This window comes from Carassius gibelio, chromosome A19 (assembly GCF_023724105.1).
Source record: "Carassius gibelio isolate Cgi1373 ecotype wild population from Czech Republic chromosome A19, carGib1.2-hapl.c, whole genome shotgun sequence".
NCBI classification, from domain to species: Eukaryota; Metazoa; Chordata; class Actinopteri; order Cypriniformes; family Cyprinidae; genus Carassius; species Carassius gibelio.
In genome coordinates this window covers 26,153,856-26,181,591 of record NC_068389.1, presented here as the reverse complement: position 1 = coordinate 26,181,591, position 27,736 = coordinate 26,153,856, and the positions used below count along the sequence as shown (strand labels likewise).

Genomic DNA, 27,736 nt, shown 5'->3' with positions numbered 1-27,736 from the left:
ATGTAACACACCAATACCTACAAAAAAGACTCTTGGAGCGAAATTCTAAACCCAACAGGAAGTCGGTTATTTTTAATATTATGAGCATATTTTGTGTAATTTTGGTCATTTCCATGTGTTGTATTTTAACGAACTCCTCCTAGAGAGTTCTTCAAATCAACACCAAATTTGGTATGCCTAATCTAAAGGCCTTTGCGATGTTAAATTGCGAAGATCCTGACTTTTCGTTGAAGGGCGTGTCCGTGGCGGCCTGGCGAATTTCGATGATTCGCCATAAAAAATGAAGTTGCTATGACTCACACATACAATGTCCAATCTGCCCCAAACTTCACATGTTTGATGAGACCCCGAACCTGAACAGATTGACATGCCCATATTCAGTTATAGTCATAGCGCCACCTATTGGCAACAGGAAGTGACATATTTTATGCTGCGACGAACTACTCCTAGAAATTTTATGACATCAATGTCTTTTTTGTGGTCAGTCTAATCTAAAGGCCTGTGCGATGTTCAGTTGTGAAGATCTTGAGTTTTCGTTAAAAGGCTTGTTCATGGCGCCGCGACGAAGTTCGATGTCTCGCCATGTGAATAAAAGATGTTATAACTCAGGCATAAGATGTCCGATCTTCCCCAAACTTCACATGTGTGATAAGAGTCCTGGCCTGAACAGATCTTCAGGCCAATATTCCACCGGGTGTGGCAGAATGGCTCTATAGCGCCACCTATACACTTTCAACGGAGTGCGCCTCGAGCTATGTTTCACGTACATGTACAAAAATTGGTACACACATGTAACACTCCAATACCTACAACAAAGTCTCTTGGTACGAAATCCGGATCCCAACAGGAAGTCGGTTATTTTGAATTTTCCCTTCAAAATTGCTGTTGTTTTTGCCATTTTCAGGGGTTGTACTTTAACGAACTCCTCCTAGAGATTTATTCAGATCAACATCAAACTTGGTCAGTGTAATCTAAAGCCCTTTGCGATAATAAATTGCGAAGGACTTGAGGTTTCGTTAAAGGGCGGGTCCATGGCGGCCTGAAAAATTTCGATGTTTCGCCATGAAAAAGGAAGTTGCTGTAACTCAGACATACAATGTCCAATCTGCCCCAAACTTCACATGTTGGATAAGACTCTTGACCTGAACAGATCTACATGCCAATATTCAGTTATAGTCATAGCGCCACCTATTGGCAACAGGAAGTTACATATTTTACACTGCGACAAACTACTCCTAGAAATTTTATGAAATCAATGTCTTTTTTGTGGTCAGTCTAATCTAAAGACTTGTGTGATGTTTAGTTGTGAATATCTTGAGTTTTTGTTAAAAGGTGTGTCCATGGCGCCGTGATGAAGTTCAATGTCTCGCCATGGGAATAAAAGATGTTATAACTCAGGCATAAAATGTCCGATCTTGCCCAAACTTCACTTGTGTGATAAGGGTCCTGGCCTGAACAGATCTGAAGGCCAATATTCCATCGAGTGTGGCAAAATGGCTCAATAGCGCCACCTATACACTTTCAACGGAGTGCGTATACACTTTAAACGGAGTGCGCCTTGAGCTATGTTTCACGTACATGTACAAGAATCGGTACACACATGTAACACACCAATATCTACGAAAAAGTCTCTTGGTACGAAGTCCGAATCCCAACAGGAAGTCAGTTATTTGGAATTTTCTCTGCAAAATTAGTGTTGTTTTGGCCATTTTCAGGGGTTGTACTTTAACGAACTCCTCCTAGATATTTATTCAGATCAACACCAAACTTGGTCAGTGTAATCTAAAGCCTTTTGCGATCTTAAATTGCGAAGATCTTGAGGTTTCGTTAAAGGGCGTGTCCATGGCGGCCTGACAAATTTCATTGTTTCGCCATGAAATAGGATGTTGTTGTAACGCAGGCATAAAGTGTCCAATCCTCCCCAAACCTCACATGTTCGATAAAAGTCCTGCCCTGAACACATCTGAAGGCCAATATTCCATTATAATGATAGCGCCACCTGCTGGCAACAGGAAGATTGGCACATATATGGAATAAACATTGATATATTCTACTTATATTTATGAGTTTAAACGCATATTTCTCACCGTTCACCTATTAACTAAAGCCACTCGCTGCCGGTGAGCCCGGGTGCGAGGGCCCGTTCATCGCTGCTTGCAGCTTTAATTTTATTTTATTTTTCAGAATACATTTCTTCCACAGAAAAAAAGAAAGTCATAAAGTTTTTGAACGAATAAAATCGGTGGCTGTCCTAATATAGACAACTAACCCGCTCATTTTTGCTGATGATCAGCTTAAAGAAGCCAGCTAGGATGGTGACTTTCTATCACTCGGCCTCTCTCTTTGTCAAGCTCTGCCCGGGTGACACTCGTCAAACGGCTGTCATTGTTCATATCTCACTGAGAGGTGAGAGCGTTACACAAACAGGCTGTGACACCACACGGCCGGTGTTAAGTGACAGTGTGTGATCGGCCGTCTGAGAACACGACCTTCTCTAGCGCTGTGTCTCAAAGCCAGGGCCCTCTAATAAGACTGACCCCTCGCTGTCATGTACCGGCCAGATATTCACAGCGCTGACTCCTCGAGAGGCGGACAGAGGAAGGATAGAAATGTCACTCACAGCATCACTTGAAAATCCCAGTCTATGCCTGCTTACAGTCCTGATTTGAAAAAAAAATTAAAACCCGTACCTCATCGTAAATGTCACATTACTGAAGAGAACACAGTTTTATCCTGACTGTAAAAGACTACAGCTGATCATAAAAATATCTAAACCATAGGAGTAATTCTGCTAATGAGCATATGGCAGATAATGAACTGGAAGGTCATTAAATGAGACTTCAACATCTGATTCATAAAGAAGGAGGCTGAATGGAATAGATTTTACAGTGCTTGACGATCAAGGTGATGATCTTGTATCTCGGCGCAGTGGCCCTCGGGGAAGTCGACTGTAATTGGACGAACTCATCACTAATGCGCCGGCAGCATGGAGCTCCACCCTTCATCATCATCACAATGACCTTCATCTGCCTCCACGTCTCCACAACAGGACACAGATCTCAGAAACCGTCAAACCTCAAACACAAAAGGTGCACAGAAAACTGCACTCAAAACTTACAAGTAGTTGATTGAGAAGAGAAGCTAACATTATTAGCTAACAGATATTTAAAAAAGGTCAACTATTTAACCATAGAGTTTTAGAATCCTTTTTCTAATTTTATGAATTTAGGTTTAAACACTTGAGATTTGTTTCTAGAATCATTGGTTGGAAACCGGAATAGGAAACAACACATTTTAAAATGTATTCTTTTTTAGAATCTTTGTTACTTAAAGTAAGAAGTGTTTTATTTTATTATTTAATTTTATAGAATTTATAGCATTTTGTATATTTCTATAAGATTTAAACTGTTTACACATGTCCTGTATTTTGGTAACAGAGCTGGAAAAATCGAATAAATAACGTCTGATTAATTTGCAGTGTTGTCAGCATTTAGTGTTAACCATGTACCAATTCTAGCCTTTATTAAATTAATTTTTCTATTTATTCAGAATTAAACTTTTTAGATTATTTAAATTTTTCTAAACTATTAGTATTTTTATTTTATAGAAATGTATTTTGTTTTACACAAGTGTATTTTGTTTTATAGGATTTTATTTCACAGGATTTTATTTAATAGGAGTTTTATATTATTATTATTCTGTAGGATTTTAAACTGTTTAGAAACCATACTTTGGTAACAAGGTTAAAAAACAGCAAGCCTCATATAAAATAAAATAAATTGAAAATATAAAATCTCATATGATATTTAGTTGGACCTCCTGATAGTCAAAGAGTTTCTGAAAGTTTAGCACCTCCTTTCACAGTTTTTGAGATTTTCTAGCCCTCTCTTTTTGTGGAAAGTATCAGTTATAAGATATACCCGAGGCACACTGTGTTGAAAATGTGATATCCACACAAACCAGCCTCTAGAATTTGGTTCCATGGCTTGTGTTTTAACGCTGAGTGTTTTTCTCATGTACTGTAGTGTGAAAGTATCTTCTGCTAGTTTCTATATCTGGATTCACGTTCATTACCATCGAGCACTTTAATGTGTTGCACACAGAACAGCAATGAGCTCTTTCATTGGATTGGTTTAATCATATGCAGCTCAGCAGTGACTCCATGCCTCGCTTTCTCTCCTTCTGTCTCTCAGGGAAAGGAAGCCAACAGAAGAATTGACTTGCAAAGACAGACAGCAAAAGTACAGAAACTCCCGTATATATTTAAATATTTATCATGCATTGTAAAGAATATATTTTGGAGCTCATTAGCATTAAGAATGTAAAATATCATTATAATTGTATTTTAATGATATTTTACACTGTTACTAAATGTGCATTTGTTGCATTTAATTAAAATTAAAATTGATTTAATAGAACTTCATAGCCTTTTACAGGGTTTTATTTCATATGAATATATTTTCTAGAATTTTTAACTAAATAGACATCTCATACACTTACATTTTTACCCTGGATAGTAAAGAATATCTTTCAGAGCTCATTTTAACACTAGTTATAGTGTAAAATATGATTAGAAATCCAATTAACAGTGTGCATTTGTTGTGCTAGAAGTGTGAAACTCCATCCACAGACATTGTAGTGTATCTTATGACTGACTTTGTTTGTGCTTCTCTCTCAGTTCAAAAGTGTGGACGCCAGTCGATTCCTACACAGAGTCAAGCTGATTCTGTCAGCGTTATTCGAGGTGGCTGGAATCCCGTCCAACATTCACGTGTCCTCATGCGTCCCCTGCAAACAGGGAGCAAGTTATGGGACAATGCATTCTGGGAAATGAGGCGTTGGTGGTCTCGTGGGGCCCTAGCTGGCCTCGGGCTGAATGTGCACACTCTGCCATGACGGTGACCCCCTTCGCCTCACGTTCAGCTCATTTAAACGTGAGCAGCCGCAGTTTCCCATGACAGGTGCATGCATGCAACAGTATGTGCAACTATATGTGTAAACAGATGTGTGACGTTTATTCATTACTAATGGATATATATTGAAATTAAGCAGCCTTTTCAAAGAATTTAAGATGGTATAACTAGGCTAGAAACATACTAAGCGTACAAATGCTCGGCTACACATTTAAAGTTTAGGGACCCCTATTGAACATTCATGGCACGTTTTCTTGCATTACTGAAAACACAATGTGTACTTGCAGTTATTTGCATTTATATTTCTGACCTTATTGACACACTTATTAATGCAATGAAAATTTGTTTATTTTTATTATTCCTCTATATAAATATATATATATTTTTTTTGTGTGTGTGTGTGTAGATTTTATGTTTAGATAGAGATTGTGTGAGATGTAGATCACCAGTGCTGCTGTTTTTTGAGGCTCAGATCCATCTGAATGCTGAAGCATGTTTCCGGCGGTCAGGCTTTGATGGCCTCTCTGTCACGCCGTGTTTCCGCCAGCATCTGTATTCCAGCGGCAGACGGACGGGTCACCACTGGGAGCGTCTGACAGAGGTGCGTGCGGTCCTCCTCTGCCGTCTGTCAGCGTCACCGGTCTGTTTGAATATGCTGCTTGATCCGTCACTGTCAGGCCGCTTGCGTTTCTGCATGCACCGTACGCTCCTCTGCTGGGAAGCTGCAGGCTTCTTTCTTTTCTTTTTTCTTTTCTTATCTTTTCTTTTCTATCCAAAAATCACCCAGAGCTGTATTTTATTTTATTTTATTCATTCATTCATTTATATTTATTTTATTTTATTTTGGGCTATGGAATATTTACAATATGATTGTGTCAATATGTATACCATTACTGTAAAAAACTATATATTTTAAATAAAAACAAATAATTTAATATGAAATATTTAATAAATATTTTAAGTAAAATATACTCTTTTCAGGCACCATCACACAGATATATCTGTTTGGATATGTATGTATATCATAATATATACTGTTGTGATTTTGACGGAACTATATGTTTCTATAAATCAAATATATTTTTATCGGAAAAAAAAAAATTTATATTCTATATAAATATCTATTTATTTATTTATAAATAATATGCTTTTCTAAATATTATTTGCATCAAAACTATAATTTGATACTATCACTGTGATTTTATTTTTATAAAATATTTTTTTAAATATATTATATATCTCTAAGTCTAAAATGTAATTTTTAAGGCACATCACTGTATTTATTTATTTATTTAATCACAATGAGCTGCTCTGGTTATTTTATTTTATTTCTTAGCTTTTTTCTTCTTCACTGGAATGTCCTAAAATAGGCATTTCCATGTTTATGTAATATTTGCAGCAAAATATACCCATCATGATATCATTAACGTTATTTTTCGTATTTATGTTTTTAAAAATAAAACTAACCTGTTCTCACATTAAACAATCTTCTCTTTTAAGGCACTGTCACACGGAGCAGCACAGGCTTTCTTTCTCAAACCTTTGATAGGGTCCTTGCCTGGACGCGTGCGCCCCTCATCTGGAGAGGAGGAGGGTCGGATCTAATCCAGCGGTGCTGGGATCAAACAGGTGTTACTCCTTCACCTGTGAGGCAAGAATCAAAGGCTGGCTTTATCTGGGAACGCAGCAGAAGATGCCCTGCTCAAGAGACACATGCGCAGGTTCAAACACAGCTTCAGAAGAAAGAACAGATCCTCATTTTCTGAGGATGTGATACGCTTCTTTAACAATCACAGAAGAACACACGCTGCTCATACCGTTAGGGGGTGTTCACAAATTAGAACTTTTTAATATATCTGTTGTTTCTCCTGGACAGGAGCGGATCTAGAAAAATATTGATGGGGTGGCGAGAAGGGAGCAGGAATTTTTGAGGGGTGGCAACATATGGCAGATGTATATATACTGAATTTAGTCACAGTTTTCACAGTTTGATGATAAATATATGTGCACACTACAAAAGCACACAGGCTATCATTTAAAAACTTAATCTCATGCAATCAATGTCTTGCATTTGAAACAGTTCATATAAGGAATAAGTGACCATACCCCATAAGCACCACCACACTCACTAATGCATACAGTATGCATCGACATGTCATTAAGAGCATTATAAAAGGTTCAGTGTTATCAATATGTCAGTTTATTATAAGAAACACAAGATTTTAACAGCCAATGACATTTCCAGCTGGGGAGACTCAACTGATTTTCTACTGTTCAGTGTTAATCATCATCTAACTCAACCAGTCAAGAGCTACATTTAGCCTTAGATGTTATATGAATATGGTCTCTGAAGCATAGGTTTTATTAGCTGACATGAATAATAAATAAATAAACATTATAGGCACAAATACAAATGTACTTTTAGAAATTGTTTTTTATGTTTTTATGTAATTTTTTAAGTATATTTTACAAAGCAATTTCTTACATAATTTCTTTGAGTTAGACCAAACTTTTATTTTGGTGGGTTGTAGACAGAGTTTCTGTGTTTATTAATAAACTATTATTATTAGCTATTAGGCCTACTTGAAGTATAGCATACTCTACTGTGCAATAGTACTATATTTCTGTTTGAATTTCTTCGAGTTATTCCGAAATTTTATTCTGACAGGTTGTCGTAAAGACATTGCCGTTTCTGTCAGTCTGTGTATAAGATACGAATGAATGACGATAGTTTTATCAGATGAAATGGTGAAATCCTCTCATAGTGCGCTGACGTGCACATGTGTAGCATACATCATGTGTCAATATAGTGAAGAGCTGAAAACACCCTAACTGTCTATGAAAACACCACGCGTGCTTCAGTGTGTGTGTGTGTGTGTGTGTGTGTGTGTGTGTGTGTGTTAGGGTGACCACCTGCTAATAAGCCCAAGGGGGGACAAGGGGTATGTTTCTGAGGGACATTGTGGGACACTGCCCCCACCCCATGGGCAGGCTCACTGACAGTGGTTTACCTATTTCTAGCACATACCACCTTACATGGTATATTAATAATGCCCTATTCCCCTAAACATGTGTAATTGCTGATGTATGCTCATGACAGAATTGACAGATGCACTTCCACTTAGCTATTTAATTTTATTTATTTTTCATTACAATTTATTCACTTTAAGAATAAATTACTGCTCATATAGGCCTACAGCATTCACGTTGAACAAGAGTGAATGATTTATCCAGGTTTTTTTTCTCTCTCTCATGTTTTTGTAATGTCCGGGAAGCCAGAATGCGCATGCATCAACAGAAACTTTTTTTTTTTTTCAGTGAACCGTGCAATCCCTATTACCTCAATAATCAATCAATTACAGGCCTAAAACAATCATGCCCGAGCAAACGGATATTAGTACATCTCATCACACCGGCACCCGCGTCTAAATCAGTTGTGTGGTCTGGTTTTCAGTCTAAAACAGTTGCATCAAGTATAAATGTCTCATCTGTTTCGGGAGGTGCGCGCGCAGTCAGCGGAGGCTAGAACCTCCCAGCTCGCACCTTTTTTTCTCAGATTTTGAAAAATCTTCGCGATCGACTTAAAATGCTTCCAACGATCGACGGGTTGGTGACTGCAGATATAGATGAGTGACCAACTTTTTTTGAGCAAGCATTGATTATGCGTGACACAGTCTCAATTTGTGGGACGCATGAATTGGGCTTCAAACGCTGTGCGCGCACGCGCTACGCGGGACGGGTCACCCTAGTGTGTGTGTGTGTAGCACACATTCCCAAAGACCTGTAGAACAACACCTTTAATATTGCAGACACTAGTCCATATCGAGATTTGATTAAATGCTCTACTTTTAATTTATTCATTAAAAATGGCCGAATTCCGTGACGTCCTACTTTATACAGCAAGTTCCATTTCTGCGATTCAATCCCTGTCGTTTTTCAAACACAGTCGGGGTGAATTTATGAATGAAAGTGTGAAAGTTAGTTCTGACACAAAACGAAGTTATGTATCCTCACGCTTTTTAAAAGTGGGTAACGTATCACGTAGTAGACTACACCACGTTAGTTATTTATCATCTCAAAGTCTGTGCTTTCATTAAAGCTTCATTTATTGATAGATAATCAATTTTTAACCATTTTTTCCTCCTGAATCTCAGGCCGGTGACACACTGGCTGCGTGTCGTGAGCGTTGTGGCGGCTGCTTCGCGTTTTCTGTTTTTATACAGTCTGTGGTCTTTACACACCAGAATCGTGCCTGACGCTGGCGCGCTGCTGCTACTGTAGGCAACATAGAGGGAAATCGCCGACAGACCAGGATCTTGTGTTCATGACAACACTACTTCATGTTGAGCATAAAGCCTACTGATAAAGGACACGTCAACAGTATTGATGGCAAAATAGACTATGTTTAACAGGTGTAAAATTTTAAAATCGAAAATTATTAATTTATTTTTACAGTTCGGAGTGGGATTGCGAATCATTTAAGTTAGTTTGGGGATCGCGAATCATTTGAATCAGTTCGGGAGTTCGTAGCGGGATCGCGAATCATTTGAGTCAGTTATGGGGATCACGAATCATTTGAGTCAGTTTGGGGATCGCGAATCATTTGAGTCAGTTCGTGAGTTCGTAGCGGGTTCGCGAATCATTTGAATCAGTTCGGGAGTTCAATGCGGGTTCGCGAATCATTTGAGTCAGTTTGGGGATCGCAAATCATTTGAATCAGTTCGGGAGTTCGTAGCGGGATCGCGAATCATTTGAGTCAGTTTGGGGATCGGGAATCATTTGAATCAGTTCGGGAGTTCGTAGCGGGTTCGCGAATCATTTAAATCAGTTCGGAAGTTCGTAGTGGGATCACGAATCACGAAAGATTCGCGCATTTGTAAATTTTCAAATTGGCCATAACCTTTAATTCGTTGCTGCCAACTGGGGTGGCACCCTATGCCAAAACACATGAATCGTAAATGTTTTCCAATGCAGGTGAATTAATAATGTAGGGGATTTACATTTTTCTAATATGTGGAGACTTTTATTTTGATGTTTGTCGTGGGCGCCGCCATTTTTTAGGTTTTGAGGAGTTGCGCGGAGAGAGCGGAGAAGAGAATAATGCACTGTTAAGTGCGGTTGCCAATAAAACGAAAGAAGAAGAAGAAGAAGAAGAGCGGAGAAGAGCAGCGGTGAGCTGAAATTGAATGTTGATCTCGGGTAGTCAATCGTGGAAAAAAGTCCCGTTTACACTTGCGACATACATAAGAGCTGCGTGACGTTGCTTCTGAGTCTTCGTGTATATGAACAAGTTTAACGAAGTAAGCGTTAAAACGAGTTTTCTGCCGTGTTCATGCATGAAGCTGGGCAAAAGGCCTGTTAGTTTCATTAAGTCTCAGTCACGTAGGAGTTAAACAGTCTCGTGTTTTATTTGCTTCAAACTGTTTTTGTTTCATTTGTTCAAACGAACTTGAAACAGTGAGTACTGTTACTGATCGTGTGAATTAAAAGGTTCGCTGAGTCATCGGATAGGGTCGTGCGTTGTTTGTCTTCTTATTGTGCCTCCATCAGCTGGGATTGCGGCCTCGTTGAATCAAGCTGCCATCGTCAGGATCGCGAGGACAATCGCTGAGGGTTAGTGAGTGAAGAAACAGTACCCTGCCATCCATTGGACATCTTTCAGCACCTCATTCATGAACCAAGAGTGGTGATTAAAAATTATTTTCCTCTTTTCCTTCTGAAAACTGGTAAGCAAACTGCCATTTTCTGTAAGTGAGTCATCTGAACTGTTAAATCATACAGTTATTTTTGATGGAACTGTGATCAGTGAATTTTCCTGCGAAGGGATGCATAGTCTTTCTTTTTGTGTACATAACTGAACTTTTTGGGACTGTGAACTCCATATATTGATAGAGTATAACTTTTCACCTTTCTTTTCCTGGATTTTTGAATTGGATATTGGATTTTTGATCCGGATTGAAGTGAACTTCAAAGTGTACTTTGTTTGAAAGGTTGAGTTAACTGTGAAACGTTTTGTTTAAGGTTACTTACAATAAGCAGAGATGTATAAAGTACTAGAGACCCATACTTGAGTAAAAGTACAAGTGCTCTATCAAAAAAGTGACTTGAGTAGAAGTTGAAGTGCTCTTTAAGCACCACACTTAAGTAGAAGTACTAAAGTATTCAACATTTTTTGTACTTAAGTATTGCAAGTAGTCTATTTTAAAATTTACTACTCAAGTACTGAAAGTAAAAGTAGAAGTATTGTGATATGTAGCTATTAAAGAAAGTAGTCAAAAGTTTGAACATATTGTTTTTACTATTTCAAATGATTAACCTAAAGGACAATCACAATTCCTTTGACTGTAACTTCTTGTAAACAAAAAACGGTTACTAGGGTTAGTTAGCCCAATTTGCAAAATTATGTCATTAATAACTTACCCTCATGTTGTTTCAAACCCGTAAGACATCAGAGGGTCATTTAGAATTTTTTGAAGCATCGAAAATACATTTTGGTCCAAAAATAGCAAAAACTATGACTTTATTCAGCATTGTCTTCTCTTACATGCAGTGGCGGCTCCAGACAATTTTGATTGGGGGGGCAATGGGGGGGTCCTGGTCTTTTCAAGGGGGGTCTCATGAAAACCAACAAAAAATACAGTGGACATGGCTAATAACTGCATATTTCTGCTACTAAACAACAAAAACACCTTTGCAATGTAAACAAATGACAAGCTACATTTGTTATTCATATCCTTCACACTGCACTTTCATGTCAGGTATATTATGCATTTTTATTGACATTGATATTTTTACATTTATTTCTAGATAGATATTATTGAGTATACAGGCTAAAGTGACCTTGCTGTTGTAAACACTGTTGCTTTTGTAGAAAAAATATTTGCATCACATTTAAAATATAATTATATTTTAATTCATTTCTGAATTGTTTTTATTTTTATAATGATAATTCAGAGAATGAGAAAATCTGAATAAGCCTTACCAGTGTTGTGATAATTATTTTTACGTGTTAAAAATAAATAAGTACTGTAATATAATAAAAGTTTATTCAAATAACATAAAAAAGACCAGACCCCTCGATGCCTGTGAAACTTTTCTCCCTCAAACAGCACGCTAGTGTTACTTCTACACTACAGGCTACACACAGCAATATAAACAACGTATCTGCATGTTCTCACATCACATCGTTCTTGTAAAATAATAATAAGTAAATAAACACCAAAATCACTTCGCTGAGAATGAAACACCACTTACCAGCTGCCACGATGTTGAAAATATCCTCTAGCAATTAAAAAATGCGCCTGCAGCATGAGGAATCTTCCCGGTTGGATGAGGTCGTAGTCAGGTGAACCGTCATCATGTTGGTCATTTTATTTACGGCTAAATTATTATTAATAAATTGTACTAATATTATGATTGGGCGTGGGCAGGCATTCACAAAAGTTTATGTTATTACAAAAAAAAATTGAGGAAATTTTGCTTTGACAAAAGGGCACTTAAGGGGCAAAGGAGCAGGTGCTCAAGTGAACCGGTTCTTTCGGACAATTCGATCAAATAAACCAGTTGAAAAAAAAAAAATGGTTCACCGGCCCTTTGCGCTCGATGTAATGCCGTCATTGGCGATGATTGCCCTTCATTCAAGCCTTTGGTTTACCCGCGCTTATAACATTAGCACAGAATCAGTTCAGAATCAATCACCAAAAGAATCAGTTCGGTTCAGATGCGCTCTGTGTCAGTCTGCTTCACGCTGAATCACGCATGCGCAGTTATCATCAGCTCATCGGTTCTCGAATCCCGACAGAAACGGTTCTCGGTTCAGTGTATGAATAAATGTCGAAATAATTATTATTTATTATTGTTCTGCGTAGTTTGAAGAGAAACATTTTTGGATCTTTATCCCGAATATATATATTGTTTAATCAGGAAGAGGCTGGGGGGTCAAATGGGGGGTCAAGGCATTTTTTGGCAGGGTCTTGAGACCCCCCAAGACCCCCCCTGGCGCCGCCGGTGCTTACATGTCTGTTTTAAGACAAAGCAGTTTGTGATATCCGGTTCGCGTACGAATCATTCGATGTAACCGGATCTTTTTTTGAAACAGTTCACCAAATCGAACTGAATCGTTTTAAACGGTTCGCGTCTCCAATACGCATTAATCCACAGATGAACTTGTTTAATGTGTCTGACACTCCCCCTGAGTTAAAACAAACCAATAACCCGGAGTAAATCATTGACTCAAACAGTACTCTGACTGAACTGCTGTGAAGAGAGAACTGAAGATGAACACCGAGCCGTGCCAGATAATGATTCGTTCACGAGTCAAGAACCGTTTCTGTCAGACGCGTCCGATTCGTGAACCGAGGAGCTGATGATACTGCGCATGTGTGATTTAGCGTGAAGCAACCCGACACACAGAGCGTCTGAAACGAACTGATTCTTTTGGTGATTGATTCTGAACTGTTTCTGTGTTAATGTTATGAGCCCATGTGCAGTCAACGCCAATGACGCCATTGCGTCGAGCGCAAAAGAATCGGTGAACGGTTTTCTTCAACTGGTTTATTGAATCGAACTGCCAGAAAGAACTAACGTTACTGGTCATCCGAGAACCGATGCAACCGGTTCTTGACCCGTGAACGAGTCATTATCTGGCTCGGCTCGGTGTTCATTTCTCTCTTCACAGCAGTTCAGTCAGCACGCGCAGTCTTCTTAATCGCTTGTTTCGCTCAATGATGTGCCAGCTTCATCAAACCTGCCATCTACAGTTCTGGCAGTGGTTTGTAATGGAATGATTCGTAACATTTTTATAATTGTAACGAGTAACGATGGAGCACATGAAAAAAATATCGGAGTAAAAGTATTAAACTCAGCAAAAATATGTACTGAAGTAAAAGTGGAAGTAGGAGAAAAAAATAATACTCTAGTAAAGTACAGATACTGCCTTTTAGTACTTAAGTACAGTAGCGAAGTAGTTCTACTTCGTTACTATACATCTCTGACAATAAGTGACACTGATTCTTACTTTCCTCAGATTGAACTGTAACTGACACAAATCTGTTGATTTTTCATCTCTATTATTTTCAACATTTCTTTTATTTCACTTTGATTTGTCTACACTTGAAATTGTTTTGTAAACTTTGTGAAAACAAGGAAAACGTAATCATTTAAAATCTTGCAGTACAAATAAATGTAAAATTTGTTTGTTAACTGAAAACTGTTTATGCTAATTTTGAGTCACTTATACTAAGGAGTGGGGGCGTCTTACCTATCCTGTTAGATTCAGGGGAGGGCGGGTTTTGCAGTTAACTAGGTTTACCTCCTGAGTTTTCTACATACACACACTTCAGGTGGCTGCCGTGTATTGAGTAAATCCTGAAGCCCACCTCGCTGATTCTTGAGCATTACACATTGCAACACGATAGACACAACATACAACTAGTCTAACAGTTGTACAAAGACTAAAAGCATTGGGTGGGGGGACTAGGATCCTGTTGCTCACTCAGTCATCCTTAGTATAGTGCTGAATATTTCCCCCACAAGGCGGTGGCATATTCCCCTCTGCCACAATAAGACATTCCTCACCAATAGACTTTGTTTTTCAAAATCCACACCTGATCTATCTATCTATCTATCTTCTCTCTGTTTATGAATTTTAAGCCTGTTAAAGATTTTAAGAAGCTGAATGAAACTTGAGGAGACCACATCAAACATCTCAGTGCTCAGGAAGCCTTAACTGATGTGATTGTGTTTTGGAGGCAATAACAAACCAAGCATTTCATAATTAATTCAAGATTGCTTTCCACCAAAACACAACATTTGAAATAAAGGTTGCATTAGCCATTCCGTTCCCCACCATAGACCGTCTTAGTAAAAACTCAAGTCTAAACTCGTGGATCAATCGAGGTATATGTTTAAAACACGGCTGACTGGCGAGTACAGTGTTTCCTTCTCGACTGAGATTTATGAGTCTCACCACAGGTGAAGCTTTGCGCTGTAATGCTGAGAATGACAATTCATTTGACTGGATTGGAAATGTGATTCCAGTCGACAGGTCGTAGTTTAAATTCAGTTTTCGTGCGACTGTGAGTGTGTGACAGATTTTACCCACAAACCCTGAAGGCCAGAGCGGTTTGATGAGTTGTGTCACACTGACAGCAGATACATTGAGACCTCGCTCGCTCTCTCACTCCAGCTCTGGCCTGGAAAACCATCGCATTGCACAGCATTTGTGTAGATATGTGAGCAACACGAGCACTTAAAGATGAATAGAAGAGTATGAACTGACTCCTTTTCAACTGACAGGAAGAGAATTTATTGAAATGCATTTCAGGTGTTTTGCAAGCATTGATTCTGAAGTATTATAATTTTTCCCTAATATAGGAATACATCTCAGGAGGTGTGATTCGCTGATCTAAGCTGGTCTAATCTGGTTTAGCTGGTTTCCCGGTCTTAAACCATCATCAAAGACCAGACTGACCAGCTTGTCCAGGCGAGTACACCTTCTATAAGTAATCAACAGTTGAGGAAAAGACAGGAGCATGATGTGATTTGATTTAAGGAGCACGTGCTCGTGAATGAATGTGACCCAGAGCGATGCGGCGCTGCAGGCAGATGTCTGTGGTGTTGAAGTGTTGCGTTGTCCTCCCGTGTGATGCTTCAGTTAACACACACTGCAGAGAAACAGACGCTCACAGATGTATATATATATATATAGATAGATAGATAGATAGATAGATATATAGATATATATGTGTGTGTGTGTGTGTGTTTGTGTGTGTGTGTGTGTGTGAACGTATTCAGATAATATAATGAGTGTGTGTTTATTTGCTAATTGAGTCCAGGTGTTTTAATCAATCTGAGTAATCAAATCAACTAATCATGTAAATATTGTGTGATTTTCTTTGTTGTTGTTTGTTTACTAATAAAATTTCTTTGACATCATTATTATCCAGGAAGGGACATCATTTTGGAGGGAAAAGAACAGCAAATATATTAAGATTAGAATCTAATATATTAGAATAAATTAATTCTATTATTAAATTAATTCTGGGATGTTTTGTATTATTTGGTTTCTGTCAGTCTTTTTCCCTCCTGTTTGATCAGTCGATAAATAAACGTGTGTGTGTATATGTGTGTATTTGATTCAAATTCATATTTTAATATTTTTTTATCAAATATTAAATAAATGTTTTAGTAATATTTTAAGAATTTTTGGCCATTGTGTAAATAATTCATACAGTTCTAATGTCTTTATGTGTCTGTTGAAATCAACAGATTCAAGTTACAGATTTTAGCAAATTCTGCAGAACTGTGTGTGTGTGTGTGTGTCTCACTCTATCTATATATAGACACGCACATCTTACACACACACACACACACACAGAATATATACACATAAATACACATTATACATGTAAAAATATATTTTAATGATTTTTAAATGGTTAAAATCCAAAAAATATTTATTTGACAGATTCAACAGATTTCTACAGGAGATGATTGGTTGCTGGAGTCTATGAAAGAGCACAATCAACCCAGCAGTGAATGCAGTCGAGCCTGGACTTGTTGATTAACCGGAGGGCCGGAGCCGCGGGGTTGGACACATTACATTGGAGTCGTGTGGATTAAAGCTGAGCTGATCTGATGAGAGGCCGATCCTACAGATGGAAGAGAGCACTGTATTGGCTTTATCATCACAAACCACCGGCTACACCGCATTCAGATCAATCCACTGTACTCAGTGATCTCAACAGAGATCCGACACACACCAAGAGGAAAGGCTTATTGCTCAGAGATACGCTTTCATGCAGAAGAGAGCAGCTCAGGTCATTTGACCTTGGGAGAATTTCAAATAGCTGTTTACTATTGTAATATAATATAAAATGTAATTTATTCCTGTGATCAAAGCTGAATTTTCAGCATCATTAATCCAGTCTTCAGTATCATAGGATCCTTCAGAAATCATTGGATTTACATCAGTTTTGTGTGCTGCCTCTTTCACTGGAATGAATGAAATATATATGAATTGTTGAGTCATTGTCTTCAGCCACAGGCTCCTTGTGAATCTCAGAATCAAAGCGTTGAGTCTAAAAGCCTGTTCATCCACCCACGCTTGTTCTTATTAAACCTGAAACCTGCTCTTTGCAGCCAACATCCCAATCAATGTGACACACACAAGCTGCAAGGTGTCATACCAGAGTCTCCGGAGATCATCCACGCGTCACCGTCGGCTCCATGCCACTGTTGAATATTTCATGTCAACAAACAGGTCAGTAAATGTATGGGATGGCCAGGCTACAGGAACAACGTGCTGAATCGGGCTGTGGACGAGAAACAAGAGTTTTCACGCAAGCCAATCGCACAACAGATTCTCTGAAACAGTCAGACACCTGTTAACACACATCAGCTCTCAATCCACCTGATATATAACCCTTAAATAGGCATAGAGATGTCTAAAAATGGCATGCAACCTGCACACTGTGTGCATATGTTCAGGTTCGGTAAACAGACGTCATGTATTTACGAGCCCTGTCTCCAGATAATGTCATCGTACAACTATTCGTCTTGATAATTAGCTGTAGATGATTGCTATAAATAAACCATTTAAACTGGCAGCACTGTGATTTCTGCTGATTTCCTTTATAAGAAACCAACACTGCCATAGCAACATTTGATTTGCGAAATAACATTTCAGTGAACATTTCTTAAAAGAACCATACTTCTTATAGTGTAAAGAACAATTTAATAATCTAAAGAAACTTTTTACATGGTAAAGAACCATTTGTAGAATGGAAATATTCCATGGGTGTTAAATGTTCTTCATGGAGCCAACCATTTTTAAAAGTAGATTTAAATAATAATGGATGGCATGCACATGCATGATTATAATGCAGCAAAATAATTATATTTTATTGGCCACAATCTGAATAGTAACTTAAACTATGTAATATCTTACAAATACAAATGAATCACTTTGACTACACAATTCATTGTAAAAATAGAGATTATTATAACTACATTTAGGTTTGTTGCCAAGTGCCAAATGAAGCTTTAGACCCAAAATAAATGAGATAAATCAGAGATTTACTGTGCACTGTTAACAGTTTAATTTATTATAATATGAGCATTGTCTTATGCTCACCAATTTTACATTTATTTGATACAAAACACAGTAAAAACAGTAAAATTGTGAAATATTTATAATAATAATATAACAGTTTTCCATGCCAATATATGTTGAAATGTTATGTATTTCTGTGAACAAAGCTGAATTTTCAGCATCATTGAGTCTTCAGTGTCACATGATCTTCAGAAATCATAATAATATGATGATTTGCTGCTCAGGAAAACTTTGAAGTTATTATCAATGTTGAAAACAATTGCTCCTTTCATATTTTTGTAGAAACCATGCTTTTATTTTTCAAGATTCTTCAATGAATAGAAAGTTTAAAAGAACAACATTTATTTGAAATAGAAAGGCATTATAAATGCCTTTACTGTCAGTTTTGATCAATTTAATGTATCCTTGCTGAATTATTATTGTTATTATTAAATAGCACTGACTGAATAATACCCAGACAATGTGCATTGCTAGTCATATTAAAAACAAATGAAGCATAAATATTACATTTTGGAAAAATGTGTAATGTTTGGATTTCAATATCAGCTTGGAAACCAATGCATCAAAGGCATTTTAAGCAAACAATGTTTCTTTTCCTTCACAGGCCGGATTTGAACTCAGGTCTTATATATTATCGTATGGTCCCATTCAGAACCAAAGCATGCATGTGTAGCGTAGTTCGAATAGCAAGTGCCCTTAGGTTTCGGGTCTTAGCGTTAACTCTGTCCGTGTAAGAGCGATTCAGGGTTGACTGGATGCTGCTGCAGACCAAGGCGCGCCGTGAAACCCAATCTCACGCCATAATTGGCTGCGATGGATCTTTAACAAGAGGGAGAGACGTCAAAATGAAATTACTCTCCCTGGTTGTGGCTGTGCGTGATGGTCCTGTTGATTCGGATTTTTTTAAAAGGCTTCTTTCACACCTCATTAGATTTCAATTAGCAGGTGATAAGGGCCCTCATTGTCGCCACTAACCGACTGCGATCCCTGACATTTCACCAGCAGGGTGGAGAGAATTCATTTCCATCCCTTGCTTTTCCTCTCTTCAGCTCTAAAGCAGAGACATGACCGGTGATGAGTGAGAACAGGAGCTCTGATCACTTCCATCACCTCCGGTAAATCCGGCGGCCACGAGCGCGTGGATGGACGGCTGCCTTCTCAAACAAAGAGGGAGAATTATTACGCTCCGCTTGATAAATAATAACACGTATACAAATCTCCAGATAAACTGAGTCGGTGCTTTTGTGCACGGCAGTTTCAAGGGAAATAACGATGTGGGATTGGCCCAATTACTCAAACAGAAGATTCAATTTAAATGTAAAATTATATCTGAGAGATGGCCCAGCGCGTGCCATTTGAAGAGCTCCTAGTAAACACAAGAATAACTGGAATTCCTAATTAAATGCAACACAGTGGAGAAAAGGAAAGGGGCCGGGGTGGGGGGGACTGATGCGTTTACAAGCGCCGCTAACCAAAAATCCATCAACAGATGCTTTTCCTCAGAATAAATATGAAGCTTCGGAATAATGACGTGATTGGGAGGGAAGCGTCGGCGCGCGCTCGCCGTATCTGACAGCAAGGTGAGAGACAGATGGAATAGGTGGTCTGTAACCAGAACCTCACGAGACTACTTGGAGATTACCCCCCACCCCGCAAACCAATTGCAAATTATGGACAGCAAATAAGACTGAAGCTGCATTTTGCCAATTATTTTAGTTAACATTTAGTATCAGCTTCTAGACCATTCCTTAATGGTCAGATAATTGTCTAAAAAGTGTTAGCTTGCAAATAAAATATCTGATGTGTTGATGGCATGTAAATTTGAATTAAATTGCTATAGTAAATGCTAAAAATAAAAATAATGGGTTGTTTGAAGTAACTCTTTTCTAATCTGTTTGTGCCATGTATTGTTTGTTGCATTAAGAAAATGTAGGTAAAATTGTATTTACTGATGAAACCCCAGTGATTTGGACACTGCAGTGTGTTTTTTTTTATCATGATTCAAAGACTCAGTCAATCAAAATGCATTTTCAAGAATATTTTATAAAGTTACATAGACATTAAACCAGGGCTTCCCAAACTTTTTTGTCTGCCAAACTCCTTTGAGCTAAAATATTTTCTTAGCAGTGCTTTAAGTGGGCCGGTATGCACCGGTACTCAGTACCGCCACTTCCAAATATAGCTCTTGAGCGTACTGCCACCTCTCCGTGCGCCAAGAACTTGCTTGCATACCTGTACGCTCATTTGGACATCTGTTTTAATAGAGGTTTTAATATTTTGCCTGCGCTGACGCTTTTCAGAGCACCCTTCAGAATCAGAATCAGAATCAGAATGAGCTTTATTGCCAGGTATGTTTACACATTCGATGAATTTGTTTTCGTGACAGAAGCTCTGCAGTACAACAGAATTACAGGGACAGAACATAAAACTTCACAATGCAGGCTTCCTAATTCGTCCCACTGAAAGAAGAGACTACATTACCCATACACCCTTGAGTTTTACAAGTGAAAAGCGCATGCGTCGCTTTTGCCCGCTGTCAGTCGTGTCAACAACTCAATGTGGCTGGAGAGGGTGTGTGAAACGCATACACTCAGACGCAAGCTATTGAAGTAATGCAGTAGCTCTTTCTAAGGGTGTTTTTTCAAAATCCTTTTGCACATTTTATTTATGTTCAGTAGTTCTTTTAGCGCAAGCAAATCCACAAACTAATAAAATGATTTATTATTAAGGTTGCCTGTTGACTGCTGTATATAAAACCACTTAAATATAGTTGTTGTTACCTCAGCAGGGGATGAGGGGAGTCATCAAAAAAAAAAAAAAAAAAATCGGCTTCGCTAATCATTTGAGTCAGTTCGGGAGTTTGGAGCGGGATTGCGAATCATTTGAATCAATTCGGGAGTTCGTAGCGGGTCCGCGAATCATTTGAGTCAGTTTGGGGATTGCGTATCATTTGAATCAGTTCGGGAGTTCGTAGCGGGTTCGCGAATCATTTGAGTCAGTTCGGGAGTTCGTAGCGGGATCGCGAATCATTTGAATCAATTCGGGAGTTCGTAGCGGGATCGCGAATCATTTGAGTCAGTTTGGGGATTGCAAATCATTTGAATCAGTTCGGGAGTTCGTAGCGGGTTCGCGAATCATTTGAGTCAGTTTGGGGATTGCGAATCATTTGAGTCAGTTCGGGAGTTCGTAGCGGGATCGCGAATCATTTGAGTCAGTTTGGGGATTGCAAATCATTTGAATCAGTTCGGGAGTTCGTAGCGGGATCGCGAATCATTTGAGTCAGTTTGGGGATTGCAAATCATTTGAATCAGTTCGGGAGTTCGTAGCGGGATCGCGAATCATTTGAGTCAGTTTGGGGATTGCGAATCATTTGAGTCAGTTCGGGAGTTCGTAGCGGGTTCGCGAATCATTTGAGACAGTTCGGGACTTCGTAGCAGGTTGGCGAATTATTTGAGTCAGTTCGGGAGTTCAAAGCCGGTTCGCGAATCATTTGAGTCAGTTTGGGGATCACGAATCATTTGAGTCAGTTCGGAAGTTCGGAGCAGGATCGCGAATCAGTTGAGATTCTGAGATTGAGAATTAGTACTGCTTCGTAGACTCTGAGTACTAAAAGAACAAGGTCAGAATCAGCTGACTCGCTAGCTGACATCCCACCAAGCCGGAATGATATCGCTGGAGACCACTTAAAGCTCTGCTCCTGAGATTTTTACTTTAATATTTCAGTCATTTAACAAAATATTTGCATGTTCATGTTGATCTGATGGCAGTTAATGGTTACATGACATGCAGGTAAACAAATAAATACAAATTCAATGTTTTTTTTAAGCAAGCATTTTATTTTTATTGTTTTAAATTAAATTAAATGAATTTGACATTTTATAGATTTAATTAATCTTGAGCTTTTCATTAGCTCACAAACTCCAGTTAGGTAAACCCTGTAGTAAATACTGTTCAGCTTCTTGATTCTCGGCTATTTTACTAGCCGCCTTGTGTGTATATTTTAGTAGAGCAAATTTTAAGAAGACAATTTATTAGAAAGCTCTGAGTCAAGACTTTTCCAACGTGACTTTTCCATCAAAACACGAGGACGAATGCTTGACATTTGACTCTGAGTGACTTGCAAAAAATGGAGTATGTAGAGGTCTAACCTGTCAGATTTCATTAGATTTCACTCTTGAATAAAAAGTGCTGAATTAGCACGTGCCAGGCTTCTGTAACAGGTGCGGAATGATTCCCAAAGACCCGAGAAACATAATCCATTGCCTCTTACTCGAGCAGAGCGTGTCATATCACAAATCACTTTACGTCGGGAGCCCACACACACGCATTTACTGAAGCTCCATCAATTTGGTTGTGTCTCAAGTGCGGCTGCCTCTTGGACACGGTCATGCACATCAGCAAATGAGCAGCGGGAGTTTGGGAGTTTGGCAATCTATCTAAAGTAGAAGATGAGGAGTGTGTGTGTGTGTGTGTGTGTGTGTGTGTGTGTGTGTGAGTTCAGGGTCATTCCAATTACAGAGTTCTCAGTCAGTGCTTGTCACCCCTGTGAGGAGGCCCTAGGCCTACAGGAGAAGTCTGCATAGTTGCACAGTGTGTGTGTATGTGTGTGTGTGTGTGCGTGTGTGCTTGTGTGGGTTTATGCCCTAAGGAAGAGCCAATGAGCACCACTGCTACCCAACCACCTGCTGGAGGTGGATCTTTCCCACTGTCACCCCACCCACTCAGTACCTGCATTAGCATACCTGTTACTTTGACACCCACTGCTAAAGAAACGAAAAGTAGCCGCTGTGTGTTTATCTGATGGTTAGCAGGATTGTGCATCATTCAGAACTGAACTGATAATGCCTTTAAAACCCAATTCAGTTCCTCAGTTTGAATTTATGGAGCAAATAGTGTTGCAATTTGAATTTAAATATAAGGAAGTACAATTAAACTGAACTGAATATTGAAGAAATATAAACGCAAACTTTGAATGTTGGCTTATAAACGTTGTTTGAAAGTTTAAAAACTATTTTTAAAAGAGTAGATTAAAGGTCTAGTTGCTGCATTGAATTTCTTTGGATTGTATTTCATAAATTTCTTCCCGTCATTCTAATTTTATTTCCTCAATTTGAATTTGAATCGAGGCAGAATTGCAAATTGAAGAACGAATAAAATGAAGTGAAATGCAAATAAATTGATACATTTACATTTAATCATTTAGCATTTAGCTTTTATCCAAAGTGACTTACAAATGAGAACAATAGAAGCAATCAGACCAACGTGAGAACAGCATACACGTGTCATTACAAGTCTCAGTTAGTCTAGTACAAAACCCGTAGCCAAGGATTTTTTTTTTAGTTGGTCAAGTACTGGCGAAAAAGAAGAGTCTCTAGATGTTTTTTGAAAATGAGTCAAGTCTCTGCTGTTCGAATTGAGATTGGGAGGTCATTCCAGCAGCTGGACACAGTTCAGGAGAAGGACAGTGAGAGTGATTTTGAACTTCTTTGGGATGGCACCACAAGGCGTCATTCCCTTGCAGAACACAAGCTTCTGGAGAGCGCATACGTTTGAACTAGTGATTTTAAGTATGTAGGTGCTGTGCCAGTGGTCATCTTGTAAGCAAGCATAAGAACCTTGAAGCCAGTGTAACCTGATGAGGAGAGGAGTAACATGAGCTTTTTTTGGCTCATTGAAGACAACCCTCGCTGCTGCATTCTGGATCAGTTGCAGAGGCTTGACAGTACATGCAGGAAGAGCCAGGAGAGCATTACAATAGTCCATCTTTCTGAGGGTGGACAGGAGAATCTGGTGATGATTAACGGTGTCAAAAGCAGCAGACAGATCCAGCCAGATGAGTACTGAGCTGTATACAGCTGTAGTTTTTAAATCTAAAAAGAAAACTTGAATGTTGGCTTGACAGAGCTTTGTTTAAAAGTTTTGAAAAAAAAAAAAGTTAAAACATTTGTAGTTTTGAAGTTTGTCGTTTTATGGTTTCATTACATTTCTTTAAAATGGATTAAAATTCAAAGAAATATAAAAGCAAATTTTGAATGTTGACTTGAAAATTGTTGTTTAAAAGTTTAAAAACCTTAAAGTGTAAGGTTATATATGCCCCTATATGTCACCTATTGTCTGAGTGGCTTGAATGTGGGCTATATGTTTTGCTGACAGTCAAAATGACAATAAAAATGACAGCTAGGAGGATGTAGGAAGAAACAGCACATTGAATGCTGCAGTACAGTGGAGAAGCTGATAGAGAGAGGCCGTGTCATGTAAGACCAGGTCCTCGGGCAATGACTGGAACAGCTTTGTCACTGTGAGAGAAAAATCCTTCAGTTTGAAGTGAAAAACACAGTATCAAGCACCTGGGAGGATGAAACTCCCCCGGCTCTGTCCAAACAGCGTAAATGTCTCTCGTTCCGCTCGACTTCGCATGCCGTTTCTGCAAGGCTTTAGTGCGGAAGTCGATCATGCTTTTCCTTGACCGAGCGCGCACACATAGCCAAGCTGTTGATCACAGAGTCAATGCCTGACACTACACAAACCTCCCTCTGTTCCCATCGTCCTCTTCAGTCGCCTGTCACTTTGTCTCTGTCAGAGCGACACATCCCTGAGGCGTCTGGCCAAAGTAAAGCAAACATGTTCATGCATCTCCGCTCTAAAACAGGTCTCCACCATCCTCCATTATTCCGGGAAGCGGGAGCTGATAACCTCTGCTGTGCTGGAGAATATGAGGCTGTGTTTGCGTGTGCATTGCATGTTTTAATGCTCTTTTTCAGTCGTAAATGATTGTTACATGAGCATCTCAGAAAAGAGAAGAGAGAACTTTATTAAACCCTGGAGGGAAATAAAATTATTACAGCAGATGAAACAACAGAAACTGACTGAAGAATAAAAGAGTGGAGATGATGCATCAACAAAAATCTATCTATCTATCTATCTATCTATCTATCTATCTATCTATCTATCTATCTATCCGCTGTTTCTAAGCATCTGCTCTGAATACCTCATACAAAAAAAACAAAAAAAAAAAAAATCTGAGTTTACGATGGGCCATGTGCTTTTAAATCACATGGCATGATTTCTAATTCATAAGCCGTTTCCTTGTATTTGTCTTTTTGTTACTTGTAGCTTTTAGTGTGGAGTGCTCAAACTCCACACAAGAACTCTCCTGAAGAGCCCAGAATGAGTTGCAGCTGCATCAAATATTTATACACAGCATTTTGGACAGGAGGCTTTGAGCTCTGATACGGGACAGAGCGGCCCAGAAGTGCATCACACCGTTTTATCTGTCACATCCAAAAATGAAAAACGCAATCAGGTGGATCCAACCATGAGTGTGTACTGTATGTGGAGGGAAAGAGTGGGAGAGTGTGTGTGTTTCTGTGTGTTTGCGTTTGGTTGCTTGCTTTTTAAAACTAGGAAATTAAGTTGCATGTTCGATTAGATATCACCACCTTCTCCTGAAACTATAAAATTCAACAACTGTTGATACTTGGGAAGCATAAATTTAAAGTTAAATGATAAAGCATACAACTTACATGTATAGTATAGTAAATGTAGAATTGCTTTTACTGGAGACTGTCAAGTAGAAATAAAACAGGTATGTGAATGTATGCAGTGATATACATGTTAGCACTAGCTAAAGATCTGGCACTAGTACACTGTACATACTGGGTGACAAAAACAGAACATTTGCATGCTCACAGAATACATGCTGCAAAATATAATACAGGTTTAATGCTTCGTTTACACTCTTATACATAAACGTTTGTTGTTGATATCAGTGGTTCCATGAAGAGCAATAACCTCAGATTATTAAAATCTTTAGAAATGAAAGGGTTCTTTAAAAAACTTTTATTTTGAAATGGTTTCAGTGTTCTAGTAATGACTGTTCATTTATCTCTGTCTAATTGTGTTGTTAGTCTCGTTAAATCAACATGCTTTCGGACTATCTTGTGTTTTTTCTTCAGGACATGTGATTTGTTGCTGTAAGATTGGTGAGTCTTTTGGTTCTAATTATTCAAGTTCCCATGTTCTGGATTTAGTTTTTGTCTTCATTGATAACAATGAAGCTGCATTTTGACCCTAAACTGCTGCTGCCTTTGACAGTCAGTGTTTTCACTAGATATATAACTACATTGCATGCTTTGAGTTTGGTTAATTTATAAACAATTGGTAAAAAAAAAAAAATAATAATAATAATAATAATATGAATCTGATTTTGGGGAAACATATTTAAACTTTTGCCAGACCAGTCCAATAATGCTTTATGATTTTTTTTTTTTTTTTTTTTTTTTTTTTTACAATGAAGTACAGTTGAGTGCGTTATAATTAATACAGCATTGTTTGCAGTTTTCACTGTTTGTTAACTGTAAGACCATAGTAAATGCTGACTTTACAATAGTTTGAGTGCATTTTATGAGTTGTTGATGTGTAGTAGTTTAAAGTTTGTGTTTATTGGGATTTGCAAAAGAGATAATCACAAACTCCTAAAGGAATAATTTAGACAACAGGAAATAATGCTTTCTCTAGTGAAAAAAATGATGGATAATGGACTTGTATTAGAAGGTCTTAATTGGAGTGGTGTGGATTACTTGTGATTGTTTTTATCATCTGTTTCGACTCATTCTGATGACATCCATTCACGGCAGAGGATGCATAGGTGAGCAAGTGATGCAGTGCTTAATTTTTCCAAATCTGTTCCCTTGAATAAACAAACATCTTAAATGTCCTGAGGGTGAATGCATTCTCAGCAAATTAAATGTTTTGGAAGAACTATTTCATTTTTCATGCTTCCCAAGACGGCAGCATTAGCTGCAAAATTAAAGGATTTACAACAGACTGCATCTATAATCTTGTTTTTACTAATGCTATTTGTAAATATTATAAGTGTACGTGCACTGATATTCATGTTTATTTTATACCTAGACACTTTTTACTGCTTTTAAGAGCACATTCCAAAAAATAAAGCCAAATGCAGATCTGCTCTGGTTATTCATAAGTAAAATTCATTTGTGCTTCCCACATTTTGAAAAGCTGCTTCTGGTACATGTTGTACATATAAAGCAGAGAAGGCAGCACACTTAAAGGATCTAAATCAAAGCTTCTTGTTTTCAAATAGCGTTTCTTCCTGCTTGACATCAAGGTTACAGGTAAAGCGCTGTCTGTCCGCTCTCACGCAGGTGTTAAGTGTTCCTGAGGTCTGGTGCCTCGAGCGTCCGGGGGAAATCGATCTTCTTAATATGTCTGCTTGTGCCAAAGGGCTTTTGACAGGACTGTTCGGTCAGGGAAATAATCAGTCACGTAGAGAAATGAAATCACTGCGGTGGGTTAAACTCTCCCTCTCTTTCTTTCGGCGTGGGTCTGGGTTCGGTCAGGAGAGATAATGGCCCTGTCTGGACTTGCTTCAGCCCGTTGACACCTTCAGCTACCTGGAGCAGTCATGCCTCAAAAAGCCCATTCCCTCAGCGCCTGCTTGATCTCTTTGTATCACTTTGAAATTTCTCTCTCGATCATTCGCTTTCTTTCCCCCCCTCCCTCTCTATTGTGCTGAAACACCCAACCTAAACCAGCTAGTTCAGCTGGTGACTAACTTAAAGTACCAGTTAAAGGGATAGTTAACACAAAACATTAAATGCATTATCATTTCTTAAGGTCATGTCCATCCTTGTGTGGGCATTTTAAAAAAAATTGATAATTATTTAAATAATAATTGTTTTCAAAC

At 38.5% G+C, this 27,736-nt stretch overlaps 1 protein-coding gene across 2 annotated transcripts in view; it reads left to right on the top strand.

The window, feature by feature from the left end:
- The window catches only part of LOC127935318 (60S acidic ribosomal protein P1-like), a 568,794-nt gene that overhangs the window by 522,234 nt on the left and 18,824 nt on the right, over nucleotides 1-27,736 (top strand). The window contains exon 5 of one of the 2 annotated variants that reach the window (XM_052533083.1): nucleotides 7,657-7,668. The exons of the other annotated variant lie outside the window; for it this stretch is intronic. The gene's annotated coding sequence lies outside the window, so the exon portion shown is untranslated. Of the gene's footprint in view, nucleotides 1-7,656; nucleotides 7,669-27,736 lie in introns of those variants that run through there. 2 annotated transcript variants of the gene reach the window in all.